At 35.8% G+C, this 6,723-nt stretch overlaps 1 long non-coding RNA gene across 2 annotated transcripts; it reads left to right on the top strand.

Moving 5' to 3' along the window:
• The first annotated feature begins 1,076 nt into the window (after positions 1-1,076).
• Positions 1,077-2,272, top strand: LOC130687193 (uncharacterized). Of its 2 annotated transcripts, XR_009000075.1 has the most exons (3): positions 1,077-1,221; positions 1,882-1,972; positions 2,048-2,272. It is a non-coding gene; the product is annotated as an uncharacterized LOC130687193 (long non-coding RNA). The 2 variants fall into 2 exon arrangements; XR_009421388.1 differs by lacking the exon at positions 1,077-1,221 and adding an exon at positions 1,552-1,629 and having other exon boundaries at positions 1,882-2,272.
• The last annotated feature ends 4,451 nt before the right edge of the window (positions 2,273-6,723 follow it).

Genomic DNA, 6,723 nt, shown 5'->3' with positions numbered 1-6,723 from the left:
GGTCGCAGTGAACGAAGAAGAAGAAAAAAAAAAAAAAAAAAAAAAAGGAAAAAGAGGAGTGCTAGCCTGGGTCGAAACGGCGCCGTCAGTGTGTATAGCCTCCAGCTTTTACATATACGTCACCTCTTTCTACACAAAATCTTGACCAAAACCTTTTCAGAAAAAAAGGCACACGGTCGCCATCTATTTTCTTTGATATACCAACGTTTTGTGATGTGTAAACAAATCTTTCCTGACTCCCCTCCTTCCCCCTTCCCCCCCTTTTTTTTTTAAGCTTTTAAGTTTTTTTTTTTTTTTTTTTGCGTTGTCACACCAGGAAATGAATATCCGAGTGGCGTCTGTCCGACGTCGCTGCGTAACAATCGATACGTAAAATCGCACAAGATTAAAAGGGAGGTCACCATTCATTGCTATTGTAATTATTTCGTAGTAATTAAACCGTTTATTTATGTCCTGTTGACGTATTTTTTTAAGTCTCTTTAGAATAATTGCGCTCGCGATTGAAAACTTTGAAGAGTATTGCATTAAAAGTTGACTGTAAACGCAGTCGGAGGGATTTGCGTTATCGAAGGCAAAAATTATCACACATTTTTATAGTCTTCCAAATTTGCCGCGCTTGCCTTTGATTATTTTGTCGGTATGCGAGACGGGCGCCAAAATGTGATTACTGTGTCGTTTATTGTTAAGCTGCTGATTCAGCTGGTTAACCTTTTAATCTCGCAAAATGCAGGGCAACAAGTACATCCTTTTTTCGTGTTTCAAATATAGTTTTGGCACCACGGTCGTAAGAATGAGTCGTCTGCTGTTTTCCTTCCATGAGCAGAATGAAAGAATTCGGATTGGTTATAATATTTAGAACAGCCAATCATTATCTGAGCGATGCAATTCGCGATGTCCAGCATTATTATATAAGTTTGTTAGCAGCTGGCATTTGGGGGCATTAGAATAAAAAGACAGAATTTTGCTTTCCACACCGTTGACTTATTTCTTCTACTGCCATCTAGTGGACGAAAAGTAATGTCTACATTTACGACATTTTGCCAACAGGAGGCACAATAAAATTTGTCGCATTTTTTGCTTGATTTTTGTGGATGTATCAGCTTTATTCAGTTAATTTCCAAACTGACTGCATTTACTAAAATCGTGTAGAGCTACAAAATCAAAACATCTTTGATTGCTCTGAAATTGGTGCGTCCGACTTTTCAACAATGGCAACCACCGGTTCGTACGATGATATTGTCGTTGCAAACATCCTGTCATTACAAACCAATGTCCTTTGCAGCATGTCTCCTAAAACGTAGTTGCTTATTTTTTTTTTTTTTTTTTTCATCGTTTAGTGCTGCAACTGTTTTCTATGTGAGTGGCAGACTGTCTGCTTTGTGTTTTACAAGAATTTCATTGTTTCCCACTGGGAGATGTATTGCTTTAACACATTGGATTCGTGCTAAGCATTAAGATGGATTACTAAGCCAAAAAAAGAGTAAGCATCAAATTTGTGAACACAGGGAATCCACTGCGTTCCAGCATTTTTTCTTTGCAAGTCGCTAGTCTTAGCTGTGTTGATGAGCCTGTTGCCTCCTTAAAATAGGAACGTCTATCGTATATAAATAGCCCAGCCCTAAATGCGACGTAAATATATACATATATATATATTTATATCAGCAGCAAGAAGTCAAGCAAAAATCCAGGACAAAGAAGTATTCTACACTTATTCTCTTACTTCTAAGATGTAGAATTTGAAACACCTGTCATTGTCGATCATTGCGTGCATATTGGCTTCTCTTGATTAAATAGTAATGCCATTTTTTGTTTGATTTGTGGATTGATGATAAAGATCTAAATTCAAATTGATGTCTGGTTTTTGTTGGCTTTCTATTGCAGGCCTTGTGAAAAGAAACTTCCAAAGGCCGGAAAAGATCGGGGGCGCCATTGGTGCTAAATAAAAGGAAAACAAAAAAGCGTTACGAACGAAGTATATATAATTTCGTACCAGTTGCTCCAATTCGAGTTCGTCGAAACAACTTTTTCACCTTTCTTTATCCTTCAGGTAACAACAATAATTTTCCAATGGCCCGGAAGTGGTAGGGCCTTTCCTGTGATCACCTTGTTCTCTTCCATGCCATGGGGTGTAAAGTTCGTGTGCCATCCGCCTTCTAGAAAGAATTATGGGAGAGAAAACGACGCACGATGAATTTTATGACCGGAACAACGGTTCGCTTTGCCCAAACCCAGGTTATCAACTGAAATCTTGGGAGATTGCCAAAAGGTTTTTTTTTTTGTTTAAGTACAACTTTTTTTTACATGACAGTGAGTGAAAATATGACACAATTCTGTTTTTCAAGAAAATCATTTATTTCGTAGTCGTTTCGTTATACCAACTAAGTTCAGCTTGAATCGGGTTAAGAAGGACTAAGCTAAATTATTTATATTAACTTTTGTTTATGGAAAACAAACAAAAATTCTTGGGGTTTGCTAGTTCGCTAAAAGCCGCACGTATAATACATAAATATTTCGATGTTAATTTGCACTAATAGGGTTCCGAGGTGAATTTGGTGGATCGAGTAGGAGTGGACATGATAATCGTGGTTGTATATAGAAAGGTAGAAGATGCCTAGGGATAGAATGGGAAGAAGGTGCTAAATCGAAATAATTGTGATTATAGTACAAGCTCGTGCGGTATGGGAATAATAAAACATTTTCGCTGAGGAGACTGTACAATGCAGTTGTGAAACATATAATACGTATCAGGCGGGGGGAGGGAATAAGTACAAATATGAGCTATGCCACTCGTGGCGTTCGTTGCGGACTTTTGGAGAACCGTCACAGGTCCTGTTCTAAGAAGACGTGTCACAATATTCATTTTTTCCCCAATAAATAGTGAGCTCGTCATTGCGTTCAGAAATTTCAGAAATAAACGAAGTAAAGATTTTTAGGAGAAATACGTAATGGTTAAAGAAGAGTATTATGCCAATGACTTTATCAGGAGGATGTAAAATGAATTGTCATACTATGTTAAGTATTCTGTAATTCTAAAGGTAAAATCCATTGCTCCGTGCAATCCACGGGGATCTAGTGTCAGGAAGTGCTATTACTCCGCGGACACTAAGGTGGCGCTGGTGTGATGACTGTGTTGTGTGGTTTACTTTTTTTCGTAAATTATTAGGCTTGAAATTGAGCCTGACAAAATAGCCTAACCTTAATAAATAAATCCATAAATTTTTTTTTCCAAAACTTTCGATTTCACAATGAAAATATATGCTTTAGCATCGAAAATTTACTGTCTACTCTTCATAAGATAAAAAATTTATAAAATAAACGAAAAAACGGTACGGATGCTGGAGTGCTACTACGGTACAGCGCAGCCGTGCTACAGTAAACATTGAATGTATTTAAAAATCAGCTGCTTTGACGAGAAAACGACTTACATTTCTGAAATCATCGTTAAATTTCGAGTGTAAAAGTTTAAATTATTGTACAAATCCAAGTGGTTTACTTTTTCCGCAAATTATTGGGTTTGAAAATAAGCCCGACCTGAAAAATAAGCCCGACTTTTCCATAAAAACGATATAATGCCGGTGCGCCAGTACGGTATAGCGCAGCAGTGATACTGCGCAATATTCAACGTATTTCAAAATTAGCTGCTTTGACGAGAAAAACAATAGCTCAATTTTATACAATTCTGAGGCATGTACCAAATTTTCAAAAATTGAAAAACACCAAAGGCTATAGCCTTCCCACTTTTGCGATTTTTGGCCAAATCCGGATATTGGCTAAAAACATTTGATTCCTACTCAAAATTAAAAGAGGATCACGAAAATCTGCATCGTTTTGATGTGAGACTAGTAGTTTTGAGATAGGACTTTAGAAATGGAAAAAGTCATATTCATTGAGGCCATTATTTTTGCTATAACTTTATAACCGATTGGCTTTCGCCAAATCTGACTTAACATTTGAACTACTCGTTGAACTTCGATCAAAAAGGCTTAATTTCATTCAATTCTGACACATGTCCCAAATTCTCAAAAATTGAAAAACACCAAAGGCTATAGCCTTCCCACTTTTGCGATTTTTGGTCAAATCCAGATATTGGCTAAAAACACTTGATTACTACACAAAATTGAACGAGGATCACGAAAATTGGCATCGTTTTGATGTGAGACTAGTAGTTTTGAGATAGGACCTAAGAAATGGAAAAAGTAATATTCATTGAAGCCATTATTTTTGCTATAACTTTATAACCGATTTGCTTTCGCCAAATCTAACTTAATATTTGAACTCCTCGTTGAATTTCGAGCAAAAAGGCTTAATTTCATTCAATTCTGACACATGTCCCAAATTCTCAAAAATTGAAAAACACCAAAGGCTATAGCCTTCCCACTTTTGCGATTTTTGGTCAAATCCAGATATTGGCTAAAAACACTTGATTACTACACAAAATTGAACGAGGATCACGAAAATTGGCATCGTTTTGATGTGAGACTAGTAGTTTTGAGATAGGACCTAAGAAATGGAAAAAGTAATATTCATTGAGGCCATTATTTTTGCTATAACTTTATAACCGATTTGCTTTCGCCAAATCTAACTTAATATTTGAACTCCTCGTTGAATTTCGAGCAAAAAGGCTTAATTTCATTCAATTCTGAGACGTGTCCCAAATTCTCAAAAATTGAAAAACACCAAAGGCTATAGCCTTCCCACTTTTGCGATTTTTGGTCAAATCCAGATATTGGCTAAAAACACTTGATTACTACACAAAATTGAACGAGGATCACGAAAATTGGCATCGTTTTGATGTGAGACTAGTAGTTTTGAGATAGGACCTAAGAAATGGAAAAAGTAATATTCATTGAGGCCATTATTTTTGCTATAACTTTATAACTGATTTGCTTTCGCCAAATCTAACTTAATATTTGAACTCCTCGTTGAATTTCGAGCAAAAAGGCTTAATTTCCTTCAATTCTGAGACGTGTCCCAAATTCTCAAAAATTGAAAAACACCAAAGGCTATAGCCTTCCCACTTTTGCGATTTTTGGTCAAATCCAGATATTGGCTAAAAACACTTGATTACTACACAAAATTGAACGAGGATCACGAAAATTGGCATCGTTTTGATGTGAGACTAGTAGTTTTGAGATAGGACCTAAGAAATGGAAAAAGTAATATTTATTGAGGCCATTATTTTTGCTATAACTTTATAACCGATTTGCTTTCGCCAAATCTGATTTAATATTTGAACTCCTCGTTGAATTTCGAGCAAAAAGGCTTAATTTCATTCAATTCTGACACATGTCCCAAATTCTCAAAAATTGAAAAACACCAAAGGCTATAGCCTTCCCACTTTTGCGATTTTTGGTCAAATCCAGATATTGGCTAAAAACACTTGATTACTACACAAAATTGAACGAGGATCACGAAAATTGGCATCGTTTTGATGTGAGACTAGTAGTTTTGAGATAGGACCTAAGAAATGGAAAAAGTAATATTCATTGAGGCCATTATTTTTGCTATAACTTTATAACTGATTTGCTTTCGCCAAATCTAACTTAATATTTGAACTCCTCGTTGAATTTCGAGCAAAAAGGCTTAATTTCCTTCAATTCTGAGACGTGTCCCAAATTCTCAAAAATTGAAAAACACCAAAGGCTATAGCCTTCCCACTTTTGCGATTTTTGGTCAAATCCAGATATTGGCTAAAAACACTTGATTACTACACAAAATTGAACGAGGATCACGAAAATTGGCATCGTTTTGATGTGAGACTAGTAGTTTTGAGATAGGACCTAAGAAATGGAAAAAGTAATATTCATTGAGGCCATTATTTTTGCTATAACTTTATAACCGATTTGCTTTCGCCAAATCTGACTTAATATTTGAACTCCTCGTTGAATTTCGAGCAAAAAGGCTTAATTTCATTCAATTCTGACACATGTCCCAAATTCTCAAAAATTGAAAAACACCAAAGGCTATAGCCTTCCCACTTTTGCGATTTTTGGTCAAATCCAGATATTGGCTAAAAACACTTGATTACTACACAAAATTGAACGAGGATCACGAAAATTGGCATCGTTTTGATGTGAGACTAGTAGTTTTGAGATAGGACCTAAGAAATGGAAAAAGTAATATTCATTGAGGCCATTATTTTTGCTATAACTTTATAACTGATTTGCTTTCGCCAAATCTAACTTAATATTTGAACTCCTCGTTGAATTTCGAGCAAAAAGGCTTAATTTCATTCAATTCTGAGACGTGTCCCAAATTCTCAAAAATTGAAAAACACCAAAGGCTATAGCCTTCCCACTTTTGCGATTTTTGGTCAAATCCAGATATTGGCTAAAAACACTTGATTACTACACAAAATTGAACGAGGATCACGAAAATTGGCATCGTTTTGATGTGAGACTAGTAGTTTTGAGATAGGACCTAAGAAATGGAAAAAGTAATATTCATTGAGGCCATTATTTTTGCTATAACTTTATAACTGATTTGCTTTCGCCAAATCTAACTTAATATTTGAACTCCTCGTTGAATTTCGAGCAAAAAGGCTTAATTTCCTTCAATTCTGAGACGTGTCCCAAATTCTCAAAAATTGAAAAACACCAAAGGCTATAGCCTTCCCACTTTTGCGATTTTTGGTCAAATCCAGATATTGGCTAAAAACACTTGATTACTACACAAAATTGAACGAGGATCACGAAAATTGGCATCGTTTTGATGTGAGACTAG

The sequence above is a fragment of the Daphnia carinata genome, chromosome 7 (assembly GCF_022539665.2).
Source record: "Daphnia carinata strain CSIRO-1 chromosome 7, CSIRO_AGI_Dcar_HiC_V3, whole genome shotgun sequence".
In the NCBI taxonomy this organism is placed as follows: Eukaryota; Metazoa; Arthropoda; class Branchiopoda; order Diplostraca; family Daphniidae; genus Daphnia; species Daphnia carinata.
This window is presented reverse-complemented; position numbering and strand designations above follow the sequence as displayed.